General features: G+C 44.9%; 1 protein-coding gene across 1 annotated transcript in view; it reads right to left on the reverse strand.

The window, feature by feature from the left end:
• Positions 1–7,314, reverse strand: part of HECW1 (HECT, C2 and WW domain containing E3 ubiquitin protein ligase 1) — a gene marked incomplete at its 5' end in the record, with an annotated part of 182,968 nt that overhangs the window by 3,643 nt on the left and 172,011 nt on the right. The gene's annotated exons all lie outside the window — the stretch shown is intronic.

The following is a 7,314-nucleotide window of genomic DNA, read 5'->3' on the forward strand; positions in this document are numbered from 1 at the left end:
ATTCGCTCCATAAGACGCACAGACATTTTCCCCCATCTTTTGGGGGGGAAAAATGCGTCTTATAGAGCGAAAAATACGGTATTTTGAGTAGTTTCAAGAATATTAAGCCTTTCAAAAGAGCAGATTTGGGAGCCATAAAAAGCTGAAGGACTGTTTAGCTTTGTAAAATTTACTGTGGTAAACTTTGCAAGCTGCAGGAATATACAGATAATCCTTATGTTACAATGGCAATTGGGACCAGAATTTTTATTCAGGCATGATTATTCCTCTCTAAATTCAGTCTGTCCTTCAGCAACAATATTTTTATTTTGTACCTAATCTACTAATTTTAGATATAAAAAGATGACATAGAGTTTACGTATTGGGTTTAAAAACTAATAAGCCTATAATTAATAGGATCAAATCTGCTTTCTTTATTTTTGTATGACAATACGACAATATCCTGCTTCCAATTAATATTATTTATTAAATTTATATGTCATTCATCTCATGGTCTGAGGCAACTCTGAGTAGCTTACAACATAATAAACATTAATATAAAAACAATTATAAATACAAAAAGAGATTAGTTATAGTATTAATATTATAAATTAAAATTACAACCAAAAATTGGCTTGTGTTGTTAATATGTGGGAATAGGGTGATCAGAACTGGACCTCACCAATCTTTGTTTTTCTTTTTAATTTCGGAGAAATTAAATCACCTTCAGATGCTTTATCTGGTTTTAACTGGGCTATAGATACCTTAGTTATAGACATAAGTGACAATCCTGGAGGTCTCCACAAGAGGGAATTACATCTGAGATTACACCAGATTCCTTTTTTAAAATCTTACAGAAGTGATCCTCCAATTTATCTGCCGATAGGTATGGTCCATCTACTGTATGAAGGACTGATTGATTAAGTGCCAAAACTAAGTGGAGTTCTTACGTTTTGCCTTCAAAATTCTCTCTTACATTTTCTTTAGCTTCAGAAGATCTTTATAATTTTTTCTCAACCTTAAGTAATTGAGTATTCAAAGAATTTCCTTAAGAAAGGAATTTATTGCATTTAAGAGAGATTCTTTTACCCTTGATGCAATCATTATTATACCAAGGTTTAAACTTTTTATGTGCATAAACAGCATTGGCTGTTAAAAATCATGTCCAGGGGATAAATGACTGATATAGTGACACTATCTAGTCATTGAAATCAGTTAGGCAGATTTGTTTATGTATCTGAAGCAGTGAGTCAAAAGTCAAGAGCCTAGATAAAACTTTAGTCAAACTGTGAGACCATTAGTTCTGTACTTGCTTCTTTGCTGTAATGTCAATAGGGCAAGGGGCTACTTCTAATGATTCAAGATTTGGTTTAGAATTTAAAAAAAGTGGAAAGTGATCACTATTGTTGTGTCCTGAGTTTGCTGAAGCATTCAGCAGAAATGTTGCAAATGGTCCCGGGCCAAAAGCTGCCCGGGACCAGACTGGCTATCGCCAGTCTTGTGCACATGTGCAAGGCGTGAAAACAGCCAGATTCCTATTGGCTGACGCTGTCTGGGTTTAGGACAGTATAAAAGGCCTGTGTGCCTTTTTGGTTGTTGCTGGTTGTAAGGAGAAGTCAATAAAGAAAGCTTGATGTTCACCATGTGCTTCGTTTAATGCCTGAGACCCGAGAACATAAAACTGGCGACGAAGGTGGGATTGCTGCAGGCAAGCGGAAGATTTACAACTGAATCGAGGACTCACAGAAGGTCCTGAAGCTTGGGAAGTCGGTGTCCAGCTCTGCGACTCAGCCTGCCAGTACAGCATCGCTGGAGGTGAGCTTGGCAAATGGACCCCTTCCCCCCCAGTAAGACGAGCCTTGCAGCAAAAGGCAATAACGAGGCCTGTGAAGACTTAGATGTCGAAGATTGGCCGCTTATCTGACTTTGATGTCTCCCATCCGGAGCGCTGGAATTCATACGTGGCATGGGTGGAGAACTACTTTAGGGTCAATCAGATAAGGGAAGACGGCCTTAAAGCAGCAACCCTGCTGTGTGTTTGTGAACAGGAAACGTTCGACATAGCAGAGAACCTGGTGGCCCCTGCGATTTTAGAGTCAGTAACTTATACTGACTTGAAGAAAATGCTTAAAGAACATTTCCAGACTAAACTTTCTGTAATTGCTTGGAGGCACACGTTCGAGCAGAGAAACCAGAGGCCGGGTGAGTCTGCTACGGACTTTATTGCTGCCTTAAGACAAGCGGCCAGGCCTTGTGAATTCAAGGAAGAGAGGCTGTGAGATCGTTTCGTTTGTGGCCTACGAAGTAGGGAGCTGCAACATTCCAAGATGCATTGAGAGAGGTTGCAGCTGAAGAAGCAGCGGATGGCGCTGTGAAGGCTTTGTGGCTCGCCAGAAACCCTCCAGCCACCGTGACCATCCATCAAGAGGTCGCTAGAGAAGATCCAGAAACGGATCCTGAAGAGGAGGTGGATAGGCTACACCAGCCAGCTGAGAGAAGGCCGAAGGAGCATCCAGACAAGGTTTCAGCATCTCCTCAGTGCTTCGGGTGTGGAGGACGCCACAAGTGCGCGGACTGCAGATTCCGCTCCGCCATTTGCCCGGCATGTGGAAGGCAAGGCCACATTGCCTCCGTCTGTTTGGGTCGCCAGAAGGTCCAACCTCGGGAAGAATTGCTTCGGAAAGGTACCAGGGTCCCCAGCCAATACAGGGTGGGTTTCTGCGCATCGCGCAGGAGTATTCTGAGGACAGGGACACACAAGCCCCTTAAGAAAAAGCTTCGCATTGACGTGAAGTTGCAAGGGGTTCCCTTGTCAATGGAGGTGGACACAGGGTCCGCTCTATCAATCATTTCACATGACACCTTCAAAAGGATTTGCAGCAGTAGTGGCCTTTGAGTCAAACTCAGGCCATCAAACTTAATCCTCACTGACTTCCAGAATTCCAGAGTCAGTGTGAAGGGGGAGGCTACGCTCAAAGTGCAGCGTAAGGCTTTTGAAGGCCTACTAGATGTGGTGGTTGTTGGGGGTGATCGCACGAGTCTCATTGGACTCATTGGTTCGAGGCCCTTGGAATCCAAGTGACTGGGCTGCACAGCCTGCAAACGCCAGGCCTTGCAGAAGTCTGCAGGGAGTTTGCTGATGTATTTAGCTCAGAGCTTGGCTCTTACAAGGGGCCTCCCATTGCCCTACGCTTAGACCCAACTATCACACCTATTAGGATTAAGCCTAGAAGGGTGCCTTTTGCTCTCAAGAGCAAAATTGATGCAGAGCTGGACAAGCTGCTCTAGCAGGGCATCTTAGAACCTGTGGACTCTAGTCCATGGGAAACCCCCATTGTAACGCCTTTAAAGGCTAATGGAGAAGTCCGAATTTGCGCGGACTATAAATGTACATTGAACAAAGCACTGCAACAGCACGCATACCCAGTCCCTGTGATAAGCCACATTCTGGCCTCCCTCAAGGGGGGGGGGTGCATTTTTGCAAAACTCGATTTGGCACAGGCCTACCAATGGTTACCTGTTAATGAGGCAACAGCTGAGGCTCAAACAATAGTAACACACAGAGGAGCCTTTAAGGTTAAAAGATTGCAGTTTGGGGTTAATGTAGCCCCTGGCATATTCCAAAGTGTCATGGAGCGCACACTTTGTGGTATTCCTGGGGTCTGTCCCTATTTTGATGATGTCCTCATTGCTGGAGAGTCATCTCAAAACCTAGCTGAGAGATTAAGGGCTGTCTTGCTTCGTTTCCGCCAAGCGGGTCTGAAACTGAAACAAGAAAAGTGTAAGATTGGAGTCACTTCCACTGAATTCTTAGGTTTCAGAATTGATGCTCAAGGCATCCATCCTGCTGAATCGAAGCTTCAAGCAATTCAGCAGGTCCCAAGCCCTAAGTCCCAAAGCTGGGTTTGTTTACTACTAACAAACAGATACCACACATTATTTCTCCATGTACGCTGAGATGGTCCATTTTCCTGTCAGCATATGACTACACTCTAATTCACAAACCTGGAAAAGAGATGGGCCATGCAGATGGCCTCAGCAGATTACCTCTAAAACAGATAGAGGCAGATCCTGCTCCTGCTATTAATATTCTTTCCATTCAGGAGTTGCCTGAATCTCCCCTCAATGCTAGGGACGTGGCTGCTGAAACTGCCACTGATCACACACTTACACGCGTGCTGATATGGGTGTTGTCAGGATGGCCTGACACGTGTCCAGATACGGAGTTTCAAAGCTTCTGGCAAAGGAAGCACAAACTTTTCACTTTCAAGGGGTGCCTGTTATGGGATAGTAGGGTAGTCATCCCAGCCTCATTGAAGTCTAGAATCTTGCTCTCTCTGCATGAGGGACATCCAGGCATAGTAAGGATGAAAGCGCTTGCGCACAGCCATCTCTGGTGGCCTGGGCTTGATAAAGCCATTGAGGCCCAGGTGCACGGGTGCCAAGTGTGCCAGCAGTCAAGGAATGAAATGCCTCAGACTCCAGTACATAGATGGGAGGAAACACAAACCCCGTGGTCACGGGTACATATAGATTACGCTGGGCCCTTTCAGGGGCAATTCTTCCTTCTCCTCGTTGACAGCCATTCCAAGTGGCTAGAGGTTGTTCCTGTTTCCTCCACTACTACTGCTAGGACCATCCAGGTGTTGAGAGGGATCTTCACCTCACATGGACTTTCAGATGTCCTGGTTTCAGATAATGGCCCCCAATTTACCTCTTTTGAGTTCCAGGCTTTTCTTCAGGCCAACTTGATCCGGCATGCGACTTCTGCTCCCTTCCACCCATCTTCCAATGGCCAGGCAGAGAGGATGGTGCGCACTACCAAAGATGCTCTCAAGAGACTCCCTTACGGCAGCTGGCATCACAGGTTAGCTGATTTCCTTCTTGCACATCGCACCACACCTTGCACAGCCATAGGGAAGACCCCAGCAGAACTCCGCTGGGGTTGCCACCTCATCATGAAACTGGACAGATTGCACCCAGACTGGGTGGCTTCACAGGTGTCACAGCTGCGGGCACCTAGGAGACTACAGTTGGGCGATCCAGTCTGGGCAAGGAACTATGGCCCTGGACATCTCTGGGTCACAGCAGTGGTATGCAAGGTCTCTGGGGCGCTGTCATAGGAAATGGCCTTGGATGATGGGTGCATCATCAGACGACACACTGACCAACTGCATTGGAGGCTCTCCAGCAACGTTTCTGCACCTGGCTCTGCTCTCAGGGGGGAGGAGGACCATAATTTGCATTCTGGGCCACAGTCTCCCAGCTCCAGCGGGGGTTCACATGTTCCCGTGGCAGAATGGGGACATTCACAGAATTCAGTTATTGCTCCAGATCGGGGGTCATCCCAGGCTTCAGCAAGTGCTCCAAACAGGAATTCTCCTGAAAGGGGGTTTGCCATGGAGGCGGCTTCTGACTCTGGCACCTCCGACACGCACACGGGGCCAATGAGGTACTGGGGCACATCAGCCACTCAGGCCACTCCAGCTGCTGGTCTTGGGCTCGAGGGACAGTGCTCCTGAGAGGAGTCCATTGTGGATTTGGGGAATTCCACCCCACCACTGGACTTGGGGAATTCCACCCCCCCAAGGAACCCTGGCTGGAATTCAGAGGATTCAACCTGTCAGCAGCTGGATAGGGCACCTGAGCTTTTGGGGCATCAAAGTCCTGGTCTGCCTAGCCTGGCAGGTGAGCTGGCAGGCCAGGCACACGCACCAGCCATCAGAAGGTCACAACGGGCCAAGGGCCCACCTAAACATCTTGAGGACTATGTGAGGTTTCTGTCAATTCTAAGGGAACCTTACTAGTCCTTAAACAAGATGCAGAACAAAACAGTGAAGAGGTGTTATCTTCAGCTTATTATTTGTTCTATTTTCTTTCTGAATGATTGTATATGTAAGAGTGCTTGCCTGTGTGCAGGCAATTGTGATTCCATTAACCCCCAGTCCCTTGAACACATGTACCTGTGCTGTTACATCATAAGGTATATTGTTTTATCTAGGGGGAGGGGTGTTGTGTCCTGAGCCTGCTGAAGCATTCAGCAGGCTCAGAAATGTTGCAAATGGTCCCGGGCAGACCAAAAGCTGCCCGGGACCAGACTGGCTGTCGCCAGCGTTGTGCGCATGTGCAAGGCGCGAAAACAGCCAGATTCCTATTGGCTGACGCTGTCCGGGTTTAGGACAGTATAAAAGGAGAAGTCAATAAAGAAAGCTTGATGTTCACCATGTGTCTTCGTTTAATGCCTGACACCCAAAAACATAAAAACTATCATCTTGAATTTCAATACAGAAGTAAGCTATAAAATGAACAAACCTCTGGGTAATCATGATATAATCAACTATACTGGCCCCATTGGGGCACCAGAATGTAAATTCCCCTTTTATACCATTTGTCATTAAATCTATCTAGATCTAAGCTGTCCATATGTTGTGCCAAATGAAATCCTGCAATGTTATAATTAGACTGGCTGGCTGGCAAACAATCATATCAATTTTAGGGAGCATTGGCTGTTTAAAATAAATTTGCAAAAGAGTGTCATACTGACCAATCATTGCATTAAAGTCATCAGCAATAATAATTATAGTGTCTGGGTATTGATATATGTAACCCTAGTTGAGCATTGATAATTTCTCAGACCTTGGGTTTCTAGAAATGCAAGTATAGGCCAACACATGATTATAAAACATGATGTTTTATGTTTGAATGACAAGAACTACAAGTATTTTTTTATAAACAATTTCAATACTTTAATCTGTCTTTTATAGGACCATGATTACTTTTAGGCAAAATGAGATGGTATGACTTTAGGAAATAAAAGAACAGCAATTAATTTATTTTAATTTGTTTACTATTAATTTATTAATATTTTTAATATTTTAACCAGCATAATGGTAGTATCTGAATTCCCTGCAGAAGGGACCATCTTTCTCTGCTGTTTTTCTAGTTATTCTGGACTGCATATGATGATATTGTATTTCTGATTCTATGTGACCTTAACAGTCCATGCAAATGACAAAAGAAAGAATGGCAAAGCAAGAAACCACATAGGAAAGGAAAAGTGGCTTTAGTTGACTAAGATTTTTCAACATTTAATTATTTGATATCCTCCATATTCAAAGTGGTAGAATATGAACCCCAAAGGAATTTTTGATCTGACTGTCTTTATCACTTTTAGCCTATCTTTTCTACAACACAAAATAATTAGTACCGTATTTTTCGCACCATAAGACGCACCTGACCATAAGACGCACATCGTTTTTAGAGGACAAAACAAAAGAAAAAAAAATTTCTAACCGGCGGTGGCGCGGTCAGGTAGGCGGCGGCGGCGCGGTCGGA

Source organism: Protobothrops mucrosquamatus, unplaced genomic scaffold (genome assembly GCF_001527695.2).
Source record: "Protobothrops mucrosquamatus isolate PMUCROS unplaced genomic scaffold, P.Mucros_1.0 scaffold232, whole genome shotgun sequence".
Lineage (NCBI taxonomy): Eukaryota > Metazoa > Chordata > Lepidosauria > Squamata > Viperidae > Protobothrops > Protobothrops mucrosquamatus.